Here is a 12441-nt window from a genome sequence, read left to right as displayed (position 1 = left end):
TTTTACTCTGGTTTCTCAGTCTGTTTCCTAGTGCCGGTTTGAAGTTCCTGCAGTTTTCCCTGTAAAACCGAGTTGGAGCTAGTACCTCCCCATACTAATGTATGGAGTGGAGTTTGCAAGTGAAAAGAAACTTTGTGTTCCCAACAAGCTAGGTTAAGGACGGCTTTCACACACATTTTTCTGTCAGAACTGAGCATGTGGAGAGACGTTCGTTCATCTAGCACAAAGGGAACGCGTTGCAGGAGAAACTTTTACTCTGGTTTCTAAGTCTGTTTCCTAGTGCCGGTTTGACGTTCCTGCAGTTTTCACTGTAAAACCGAGTTGAAGCTAGTACCTCCACATATATATGTATGGATTGGAGTTTGGAAGTGAAAAGAAACTTTGTGTTCCCAACAAGCTAGGTGAAGGACGGCTTTCAAAAACACTTATCTCTCAGAACTGAGCATGTGGAGAGACGTTCGTTCATCTAGCACAAAGGGAACAGTTTGCAGGAGAAACTTTTACTCTGGTTTCTCAGTCTGTTTCCTAGTGCCGGTTTGAAGTTCCTGCATTTTTCACTGTAAAACCGAGTTGGAGCTAGTACCTCCCCATATATATGTATGGAGTGGAGTTTGCAAGTGAAAAGAAACTTTGTGTTCCCAACAAGATAGGTGAAGGACGGCTTTCACACACACTTATCTCTCAGAACTGAGCATGTGGAGAGACGTTCGTTCATCTAGCACAAAGGGAACGGGTTGCAGGAGATACTTTTACTCTGGTTTCTCAGTCTGTTTCCTAGTGCCGGTTGGAAGTTCCTGCATTTTTCAGTGTAAAACCGAGTTGGAGCTAGTACCTCCCCATATATATGTATGGAGTGGAGTTTGCAAGTGAAAAGAAACTTTGTGTTCCCATCAAGCTAAGTGAAGGACGGCTTTCACACTCACTTATCTCTCAGAACTTAGCATGTGGAGAGACGTTCTTTCATCTAGCACAAAGGGATCGGGTTGCAGGAGAAACTTTTACTCTGGTTTATCAGTCTGTTTCCTAGTGCCGGTTTGAAGTTCCTGCAGTTTTCAATGTAAAACCTGGTTGAAGCTAGTACCTCCCCATATATATGTATGGAGTGGAGATTGCAAGTTAAAAGAAACTTTGTGTTTCCAACAAGATAGATGAAGGACGGCTTTCACACACAATTATCTCTCAGAAATGAGCATGTGGAGAGACGTTCGTTCATCTAGCACAAAGGGAACGGGTTGCAAGAGAAACTTTTACTCTGGTTTCTCAGTCTGTTTCCTAGTGCCGGTTTGAAGTTCCTGCAGTTTTCACTGTAAAACCGAGTTGGAGCTAGTACCTCCCCATATATATGTATGGAGTGGAGTTATCAAGTGAAAAGAAACTTTGTGTTCCCTACAAGCTAGTGAAGAACGGCTTTCACACACACTTATCTCTCAGAACTGAGCATGTGGAGAGACGTTCGTTCATCTAGCACAAAGGGAATGGGTTGCAGGAGAAACTTTTACTCTGGTTTCTCAGTCTGTTTCCTAGTGCCTGTTTGAAGTTCCTGCAGTTTTCACGGTTAATCCGAGTTGGAGCTATTATAACCCCATATATATGTATGGAGTGGAGTTTGCAAGTGAAAAGAAACTTTGTGTTCCAAACAAGATAGGTGAAGCACGGCATTCACACACACTTTTCTCTCAGAACTGAGCATGTGGAGAGACGTTCGTTCATCTAGCACAAAGGGAACGGGTTGCAGGAGAAACTTTTACTCTGGTTTCTCAGTCTGTTTCCTAGTGCCGGTTTGAAGTTCCTGCAGTTTTCAATGTAAAACCGAGTTGGAGCTAGTACCTCCCCATATATATGTATGGAGTGGAGTTTGCAAGTGAAAAGAAACTTTGTGTTTCCAACAAGATAGGTGAAGGACGGCTTTCACACACAATTATATCTCAGAAATGAGCATGTGGGGAGACGTTCGTTCATCTAGCACAATGGGAACGGGTTGCAGGAGAAATTTTACTCTGGTTTCTCAGTCTGTTTCCTAGTGCCGGTTGGAAGTTCCTGCAGTTTTCACTGTAAAACCGAGTTGGAGCTAGTACCTCCCCATATATATGTATGGAGTGGAGTTTGCAAGTGAAAAGAAACTTTGTGTTCCCAACAAGCTAAGTGAAGGACGGCTTTCACACACACTTATCTCTCAGAACTGAGCATGTGGAGAGACGTTCGTTCATCTAGCACAAAGGGAACGGGTTGCAGGAGAAACTTTTACTCTGGTTTCTCAGTCTGTTTCCTAGTGCCGGTTTGAAGTTCCTGAAGTTTTCAGTGTAAAACCTGGTTGAAGCTAGTACCTCCCCATATATATGTATGGAGTGGAGATTGCAAGTGAAAAGAAACTTTGTGTTTCCAACAAGATAGGTGAAGGACGGCTTTCACACACAATTATCTCTCAGAAATGAGCATGTGGAGAGACGTTCGTTCATCTAGCACAAAGGGAACGGGTTGCAGGAGTAACTTTTACTCTGGTTTCTCAGTCTGTTTCCTAGTGCCGGTTTGAAGTTCCTGCAGTTTTCACTGTAAAACAGAGTTGGAGCTAGTACTTCCACATATATATGTATGGAATGGAGTTTGCAAGTGAAAAGAAACTTTGTGTTCCCAACAAGCTAGGTGAAGGACGGCTTTCACAAACACTTATCTCTCAGAACTGAGCATGTGGAGAGACTTTCGTTCATCTAGCACAAAGGGAACGGGTTGCAGGAGAAACTTTTACTCTGGTTTCTCAGTCTGTTTCCTAGTGCCGGTTTGAAGTTCCTGCATTTTTCACTGTAAAACCGAGTTGGAGCTAGTACCTCTCCATATACATGTATGGATTGGAGTTTGCAAGTGAAAAGAAACTTTGTGTTCCCAACAAGCTAGGTGAAGGACGGCTTTCACACACACTTATCTCTCAGAACTGAGCATGTGGAGAGACGTACGTTCATCTAGCACAAAGGGAACGGGTTGCAGGAGAAACTTTACTCTGGTTTCTCAGTCTGTTTCCTAGTGCCGGTTTGAAGTACCTGCAGTTTGCACTGTAAAACCGAGTTGGAGCTAGTACCTCCCCATATATATGTATGGAGTGGAGTTTGCAAGTGAAAAGAAACTTTGTGTCCCCACAATCTAGATGAAGTACGGCTTTCACACACACTTATCTCTCAGAACTGAGCATGTGGAGAGAAGTTCGTTCATCTAGCACAAAGGGAACGGGTTGCAAGAGAAACTTTAACTCTGGTTTCTCAGTCTGTTTCCTAGTGCCTGTTTGAAGTTCCTGCAGTGTTCAATGTAAAACCGTGTTGAAGCTAGTACCTCCCCATATATATGTATGGAGTGGAGTTTGCAAGTGAAAAGAAACTTTGTGTTTCCAACAAGATAGGTGAAGGACGGCTTTCACACACACTTATCTCTCAGGACTGAGCATGTGGAGAGACGTTCGTTCATCTAGCACAAAGGGAAAGTTTTGTAGGAGAAACTTTTACTCTGGTTTCTCAGTCTGTTTCCTGTGCCGTTTTGAAGTTCCTGCAGTTTGCACAGTAAAAACGAGTTGGAGCTAGTAGCTCCCCATAAATATGTTTGGAGTGGAGTTTGCAAGTGAAAAGAATCTTTGTGTTCCCAACAAGCTAGGTGAAGGACGGCTTTCACACACACTTTTCTCTCAGAACTGAGCATGTGGAGAGACGTTCGTTCATCTAGCACAAAGGGAACGGGTTGCAGTGGAAACTTTTACTCTGGTTTCTCAGTCTGTTTCCTAGTGCCAGTTTGAAGTTCCTGCAGTTTGCACTGTAAAACAGATTTGGGGCTAGTACCTCCCCATATATATGTATGGAGTGGAGTTTGCAAGTGAAAAGAAACTTTGTGTTCCCAACAAGCGAGATGAAGGACGGCTTTCACACACACTTATCTCTCAGAACTGAGTATGTGGAGAGACGTTCGTTCATCTAGAAAAAAGGGAACGGGTTGCAGGAGGAACTTTTACTCTGGTTTCTCAGTCTGTTTCCTAGTGCCGGTTTGAAGTTCCTGCAGTTTTCACTGTAAAACGGTCTTGGAGCTAGTACCTCCCCATATATATGTATGGAGTGGAGTTTGCTAGTTAAAAGAAACTTTGTGTTCCCAACAAGCTAGGTGAAGGACGGCTTTCACACACACTTATCTCTCAGAACTGAGCATGTGGAGAGATGTTCGTTCATCTAGCACAAAGGGAAAGGGTTGCAGGAGAAACTTTTACTCTGGTTTCTCAGTCTGTTTCCTAGTGCCGGTTTGAAGTTCCTGCAGTTTTCACTGTAAAACCGACTTGGAGCTAGTACCTCCCCATATATATGTATGGAGTGGAATTTGCAAGTGAAAAGAAACTTTGTGTTCCCAACAAGCTAGGTGAAGGACGGCTTTCACACACACTTATCTCTCAGAACTGAGCATGTGGAGAGACATTCGTTCATCTAGCACAAAGGGAACGGGTTGCAGTGGAAACTTTTACTCTGGTTTCTCAGTCTGTTTCGTAGTGCCGGTTTGAAGTTCCTGCAGTTTGCACTGTAAAACCGAGTTGGAGTTAGTACCTCCCCATATATATGTATGGAGTGGAGTTTGCAAGTGAAAAGAAACTTTGTGTTCCCAAAAAGCTAGGTGAAGGACGGCTTTCAAACACACTTATCTCTCAGAACAGAGCATGTGTAGAGACGTTCGTTCATCTAGCACAAAGGGAACGGGTTGCAGGGGAAATTTTTCTCTGGTTTCTCAGTCTGTTTCCTAGTGCCGGATTGAAGTTCCTGCAGTTTTCACTGTAAAACAGTTTTGAAGCTAGTACCTCCCCATATATATGTATGGAGTGGAATTTGCAAGTGAAAAGAAACTTTGTGTTCCCAACAAGTTAGATAAAGGACGGCTTTCACACACACTTATCTCTCAGAACTGAGCATGTGGAGAGACGTTCGTTCATCTAGAACAAAGGGAACGGGTTGCAGGAGGAACTTTTACTCTGGTTTCTCAGTCTGTTTCCTAGTGCCGGTTTGAAGTTCCTGCAGTTTTCACTGTAAAACCGTCTTGGAGCTAGTACCTCCCCATATATATGTATGGAGTGGAGTTTGCTAGTTAAAAGAAACTTTGTGTTCCCAACAAGCTAGGTGAAGGACGGCTTTCACACACACTTATCTCTCAGAACTGAGCATGTGGAGAGATGTTCGTTCATCTAGCACAAAAGGAATGGGTTGCAGGAGAAACTTTTACTCTGGTTTCTCAGTCTGTTTCCTAGTGCCGGTTTGAAGTTCCTGCATTTTGCACTGTAAAATCGATTTTGAGCTATTATAACCCCATATATATGTATGGAGTGGAGTTAGCAAATGAAAAGAAACTTTGTGTTCCCAACAAGCTAGGTGAAGGATGGCTTTCACACACACTTATCTCTCAGAACTGAGCATGTGGAGAGTCGTTCGTTCATCTAGCACAAAGGGAACGGGTTGCAGGAGAAACTTTTACTCTGGTTTCTCAGTCTGTTTCCTAGTGCCGGTTTGAAGTTCCTGCAGTTTTCACTGTAAAACCGACTTGGAGCTAGTACCTCCCCATATATATGTATGGATTGGAGTTTGCAAGTGAAAAGAAACTTTGTGTTCCCAACAAGCTAGGTGAAGGACGGCTTTCACACACACTTATCTCTCAGAACTGAGCATGTGGAGAGACGTTCGTTCATCTAGCACAAAGGGAACGGGTTGCAGTGGAAACTTTTACTCTGGTTTCTCAGTCTGCTTCGTAGTGCCGGTTTGAAGTTCCTGCAGTTTGCACTGTAAAACCGAGTTGGAGTTAGTACCTCCCCATATATATGTATGGAGTGGAGTTTGCAAGTGAAAAGAAACTTTGTGTTCCCAACAATCTAGGTGAAGGACGGCATTCACACACACTTATCTCTCAGAACTGAGCATGTGGAGAGACGTTCGTTCATCTAGCACAAAGGGAAAGGGTTGCAGGAGAAACTTTTACTCTGGTTTCTCAGTCTGTTTCCTAGTGCCGGTTTGAAGTTCCTGCAATTTTCACTGTAAAACCGAATTTGAGCTAGTACCTCCCCATATATATGTATGGAGTGGAGTTTGCAAGTGAAAACAAACTTTGTGTTCCCAACAAGCTAGGTGAAGGACGGCTTTCACACACACTTAACTCTCAGAACTGAGCATGTGGAGAGACGTTCGTTCATCTTGCAAAAAGGGAACGGGTTACAGGAGAAATTTTACTCTGGATTCTCAGTCTGTTTCCTAGTGCCGGTTTGAAGTTCCTGCAGTTTTCACTGTAAAACCGACTTGGTGCTAGTACCTCCCCATATACATGTATGGATTGGAGTTTGCAAGTGAAAAGAAACTTTGTGTTCCCAACAAGCTAGGTGAAGGACGGCTTTCACACACACTTATCTCTCAGAACTGAGCATGTGGAGAGACGTACGTTCATCTAGCACAAAGGGAACGGGTTGCAGGAGAAACATTTACTCTGGTTTCTCAGTCTGTTTCCTAGTGCCGGTTTGAAGTTCCTGCAGTTTTCACTGTAAAACAGAGTTGGAGCTAGTACCTCCACATATATATGTATGGAATGGAGTTTGCAAGTGAAAAGAAACTTTGTGTTCCCAACAAGCTAGGTGAAGGACGGCTTTCACACACACATATCTCTCAGAACTCAGCATGTGGAGAGACGTACGTTCATCTAGCACAAAGGGAACGGGTTGCAGGAGAAACTTTACTCTGGTTTCCCAGTCTGTTTCCTAGTGCCGGTTTGAAGTACCTGCAGTTTGCACTGTAAAACCGAGTTGGAGCTAGTACCTCCCCATATATATGTATGGAGTGGAGTTTGCAAGTGAAAAGAAACTTTGCGTTCCCAACAAGCTAGGTGAAGGATGGCTTTCACACACACTTATCTCTCAGAATTGAGCATGTGGATAGAATTTCGTTCATCTAGCACAAAGGGAACGGGTTGCAGGGGAATATTTTACTCTGGATTCTGAGTCTGTTTCCTAGTGCCGGTTTGAAGTTCCTGCAGTATTCACTGTAAAACCGAGTTGGAGATTGTACCTCCCCATATATATGTATGGAGTGGAGTTTGCAAGTGAAAAGAAACTTTGTGTTCCCAACAAGCTAGGTGAAGGACGGCTTTCACACACACTTATCTCTCAGAACTGAGCATGTGGAGAGACGTTCGTTCATCTAGCACAAAGGGAACGGGTTGCAGGAGAAACTTTTACTCTGGTTTCTCAGTCTGATTCCTAGTGCCGGTTTGAAGTTCCTGCAGTTTTCAATGGTAAACCGAGTTGGAGCTAGTACCTCCCCATATATATGTATGGAGTGGAGTTTGCAAGTGAAAAGAAACTTTGTGTTTCCAACAAGATATGTGAAGGACGGCTTTCACACACAATTATCTCTCAGAAATGAGCATGTGGAGAGACGTTCGTTCATCTAGCACAAAGGGAACGGGTTGCAGGAGAAACAATTACTCTGGTTTCTCAGTCTGTTTCCTAGTGCCGGTTTGAAGATCCTGAAGTTTTCACTGTAAAACCGAGTTGGAGCTAGTACTTCCCCATATATATGTATGGAGTGGAGTTTGCAAGTGAAAAGAAACTTTGTGTCCCCACAATCTAGGTGAAGTACGGCTTTCACACACATTTATCTCTCAGAACTGAGCATGTGGAGAGAAGTTCGTTCATCTAGCACAAAGGGAACGGGTTGCAAGAGAAACTTTAACTCTGGTTTCTCAGTCTGTTTCCTAGTGCCGGTTTGAAGTTCCTGCATTTTGCACTGTAAAATCGATTTGGAGCTATTATAACCCCATATATATGTATGGAGTGGAGTTAGCTAATGAAAAGAAACTTTGTGATCCCAACAAGCTAGGTGAAGGACGGCTTTCACACACACTTATCTCTCAGAACTGAGCATGTGGAGAGTCGTTCTTTCATCTAGCACAAAGGGAACGGGTTGCAGGAGAAACTTTTACTCTGGTTTCTCAGTCTGTTTCCTAGTGCCGGTTTGAAGTTCCTGCAGTTTTCACTGTAAAACCGACTTGGAGCTAGTACCTCCCCATATATATGTATGGAGTGGAATTTGCAAGTGAAAAGAAACTTTGTGTTCCCAACAAGCAAGGTGAAGGACGGCTTTCACACACACTTATCTCTCAGAACTGAGCATGTGGAGAGACATTCGTTCATCTAGCACAAAGGGAACGGGTTGCAGTGGAAACTTTTACTCTGGTTTCTCAGTCTGTTTCGTAGTGCCGGTTTGAATTTCCTGCAGTTTGCACTGTAAAACCGAGTTGGAGTTAGTACCTCCCCATATATATGTATGGAGTGGAGTTTGCAAGTGAAAAGAAACTTTGTGTTCCCAAAAAGCTAGGTGAAGGACGGCTTTCAAACACACTTATCTCTCAGAACTGAGCATGTGTAGAGACGTTCGTTCATCTAGCACAAAGGGAACGGGTTGCAGGGGAAATTTTTCTCTGGTTTCTCAGTCTGTTTCCTAGTGCCGGATTGAAGTTCCTGCAGTTTTCACTGTAAAACAGTTTTGAAGCTAGTACCTCCCCATATATATGTATGGAGTGGAATTTGCAAGTGAAAAGAAACTTTGTGTTCCCAACAAGTTAGATGAAGGACGGCTTTCACACACACTTATCTCTCAGAACTGAGCATGTGGAGAGACGTTCGTTCATCTAGAACAAAGGGAACGGGTTGCAGGAGGAACTTTTACTCTGGTTTCTCAGTCTGTTTCCTACTGCCGGTTTGAAGTTCCTGCAGTTTTCACTGTAAAACCGTCTTGGAGCTAGTACCACCCCATATATATGTATGGAGTGGAGTTTGCTAGTTAAAAGAAACTTTGTGTTCCCAACAATCTAGGTGAAGGACGGCTTTCACACACACTTATCTCTCAGAACTGAGCATGTGGAGAGATGTTCGTTCATCTAGCACAAAGGGAAAGGGTTGCAGGAGAAACTTTTACTCTGGTTTCTCAGTCTGTTTCCTAGTGCCGGTTTGAAGTTCCTGCATTTTGCACTGTAAAATCGATTTTGAGCTATTATAACCCCATATATATGTATGGAGTGGAGTTAGCAAATGAAAAGAAACTTTGTGTTCCCAACAAGCTAGGTGAAGGACGGCTTTCACACACACTTATCTCTCAGAACTGAGCATGTGGAGAGACGTTCGTTCATCTAGCACAAAGGGAACGGGTTGCAGGAGAAACTTTTACTCTGGTTTCTCAGTCTGTTTCCTAGTGCCGGTTTGAAGTTCCTGCAGTTTTCACTGTAAAACCGACTTGGAGCTAGTACCTCCCCATATATATGTATGGATTGGAGTTTGCAAGTGAAAAGAAACTTTGTGTTCCCAACAAGCTAGGTGAAGGACGGCTTTCACACACACTTATCTCTCAGAACTGAGCATGTGGAGAGACGTTCGTTCATCTAGCACAAAGGGAACGGGTTGCAGTGGAAACTTTTACTCTGGTTTCTCAGTCTGCTTCGTAGTGCCGGTTTGAAGTTCCTGCAGTTTGCACTGTAAAACCGAGTTGGAGTTAGTACCTCCCCATATATATGTATGGAGTGGAGTTTGCAAGTGAAAAGAAACTTTGTGTTCCCAAAAAGCTAGGTGAAGGACGGCTTTCAAACACACTTATCTCTGAGATCTGAGCATGTGTAGAGACGTTCGTTCATCTAGAACAATGGGAACGGGTTGCAGGAGGAACTTTTACTCTGGTTTCTCAGTCTGTTTCCTAGTGCCGGTTTGAAGTTCCTGCAGTTTTCACTGTAAAACCGACTTGGAGCTAGTACATCCCCATATATATGTATGGAGTGGAGTTTGCTAGATAAAAGAAACTTTGTGTTCCCAACAATCTAGGTGAAGGACGGCATTCACACACACTTATCTCTCAGAACTGAGCATGTGGAGAGACGTTCGTTCATCTAGCACAAAGGGAAAGGGTTGCAGGAGAAACTTTTACTCTGGTTTCTCAGTCTGTTTCCTAGTGCCGGTTTCAAGTTCCTGCAATTTTCACTGTAAAACCGAGTTTGAGCTAGTACCTCCCCATATATATATATGGAGTGGAGTTTGCAAGTGAAAACAAACTTTGTGTTCCCAACAAGCTAGGTGAAGGACGGCTTTCACACACACTTAACTCTCAGAACTGAGCATGTGGAGAGACGTTCGTTCATCTTGCAAAAAGGGAACGGGTTACAGGAGAAATTTTACTCTGGTTTCTCAGTTTGTTTCCTAGTGCCGGTTTGAAGTTCCTGCAGTTTTCACTGTAAAACCGACTTGGTGCTAGTACCTCCCCATATATATGTATGGAGTAGAGTTTGCAAGTGAAAAGAAACTTTGTGTTCCCAACAAGCTAGGTGAAGTACGGCTTTCACACACACTTATCTCTCAGAACTGAGCATGTGGAGAGACGTTCGTTCATCTAGCACAAAGGGAACCGGTTGCAGGAGGAACTTTTACTCTGGTTTCTCAGTCTGTTTCCTAGTGCCGGTTTGAAGTTCCTGCAGTTTTCCCTGTAAAACCGAGTTGGAGCTAGTACCTCCCCATACTAATGTATGGAGTGGTGTTTGCAAGTGAAAAGAAACTTTGTGTTCCCAACAAGCTAGTTGAAGGACGGCTTTCACACACACATATCTCTCAGAACTGAGCATGTGGAGAGACGTTCGTTTATCTAGCACAAAGGGAACGGGTTGCAAGGGAAATTTTTACTCTGGTTTCTCAGTCTGTTTCCTAGTGCCGGATTGAAGTTCCTGCAGTTTTCACTGTAAAACAGATTTGGAGCTAGTACCACACCATATATATGTATGGAGTGGAGTTTGCAAGTGAAAAGAAACTTTGTGTTCCCAACAAGCGAGATGAAGGACGGCTTTCACACACACTTATCTCTCAGAACTGAGCATGTGGAGAGACGTTCGTTCATCTAGATCAAAGGGAACGGGTTGCAGGAGGAACTTTTACTCTGGATTCTCAGTCTGTTTCCTAGTGCCGGTTTGAAGTTCCTGCAGTTTTCACTGTAAAACCGTCTTGGAGCTAGTACCTCCCCATATATATGTATGGAGTGGAGTTTGCTAGTTAAAAGAAACTTTGTGTTCCCAACAAGCTAGGTGAAGGACGGCTTTCACACACACTTATCTCTCAGAACTGAGCATGTGGAGAGATGTTCGTTCATCTAGCACAAAGGGAAAGGGTTGCAGGAGAAACTTTTACTCTGGTTTCTCAGTCTGTTTCCTAGTGCCGGTTTGAAGTTCCTGCATTTTGCACTGTAAAATCGATTTGGAGCTATTATAACCCCATATATATGTATGGAGTGGAGTTAGCAAATGAAAAGAAACTTTGTGTTCCCAACAAGCTAGGTGAAGGACGGCTTTCACACACACTTATCTCTCAGAACTGAGCATGTGGAGAGTCGTTCGTTCATCTAGCACAAAGGGAACGGGTTGCAGGAGAAACTTTTACTCTGGTTTCTCAGTCTGTTTCCTAGTGCCGGTTTGAAGTTCCTGCAGTTTTCACTGTAAAACCGACTTGGAGCTAGTACCTCCCCATATATATGTATGGAGTAGAGTTTGCAAGTGAAAAGAATCTTTGTGTTCCCAACAAGGTAGGTGAACGAAGGCATTCACACACACTTATCTCTCAGAACTGAGCATGAGGAGAGACGTTCGTTCATCTAGCACAAAGGGAACGGGTTGCAGTGGAAACTTTTACTCTGGTTTCTCATTCTGTTTCGTAGTGCCGGTTTGAAGTTCCTGCAGTTTGCACAGTAAAACCGAGTTGGAGTTAGTACCTCCCCATATATATGTATGGAGTGGAGTTTGCAAGTGAAAAGAAACTTTGTGTTCCCAAAAAGCTAGGTGAAGGACGGCTTTCACACACACTTATCTCTCAGAACTGAGCATGTGTAGAGACGTTCGTTCATCTAGCATAAAGGGAACGGTTTGCAGGGGAATTTTTTCTCTGGTTTATCAGTCTGTTTCCTAGTGCCGGATTGAAGTTCCTGCAGTTTTCACTGTAAAACAGATTTGGAGCTAGTACCTCCCCATATATATGTATGGAGTGGAGTTTGCAAGTGAAAAGAAACTTTGTGTTCCCAACAAGCTAGATGAAGGACGGCTTTCACACACACTTATCTCTCAGAACTGAGCATGTGGAGAGACGTTCGTTCATCTAGAACAAAGGGAACGGTTTGCAGGAGGAACTTTTACTCTGGTTTCTCAGTCTGTTTCCTAGTGCCGGTTTGAAGTTCCTGCAGTTTTCACTGTAAAACCGACTTGGAGCTAGTACCTCCCCATATATATGTATGGAGTGGAGTTTGCTAGTTAAAAGAAACTTTGTGTTCCCAACAATCTAGGTGAAGGACGGCATTCACACACACTTATCTCTCAGAAGTGAGCATGTGGAGAGACGTTCGTTCATCTAGCACAAAGGGAAAGGGTTGCAGGAGAAACTTT

This window comes from Camelus bactrianus, chromosome 8 (assembly GCF_048773025.1).
Source record: "Camelus bactrianus isolate YW-2024 breed Bactrian camel chromosome 8, ASM4877302v1, whole genome shotgun sequence".
Lineage (NCBI taxonomy): Eukaryota > Metazoa > Chordata > Mammalia > Artiodactyla > Camelidae > Camelus > Camelus bactrianus.
Note: the sequence above shows the minus strand (reverse complement) of the source record.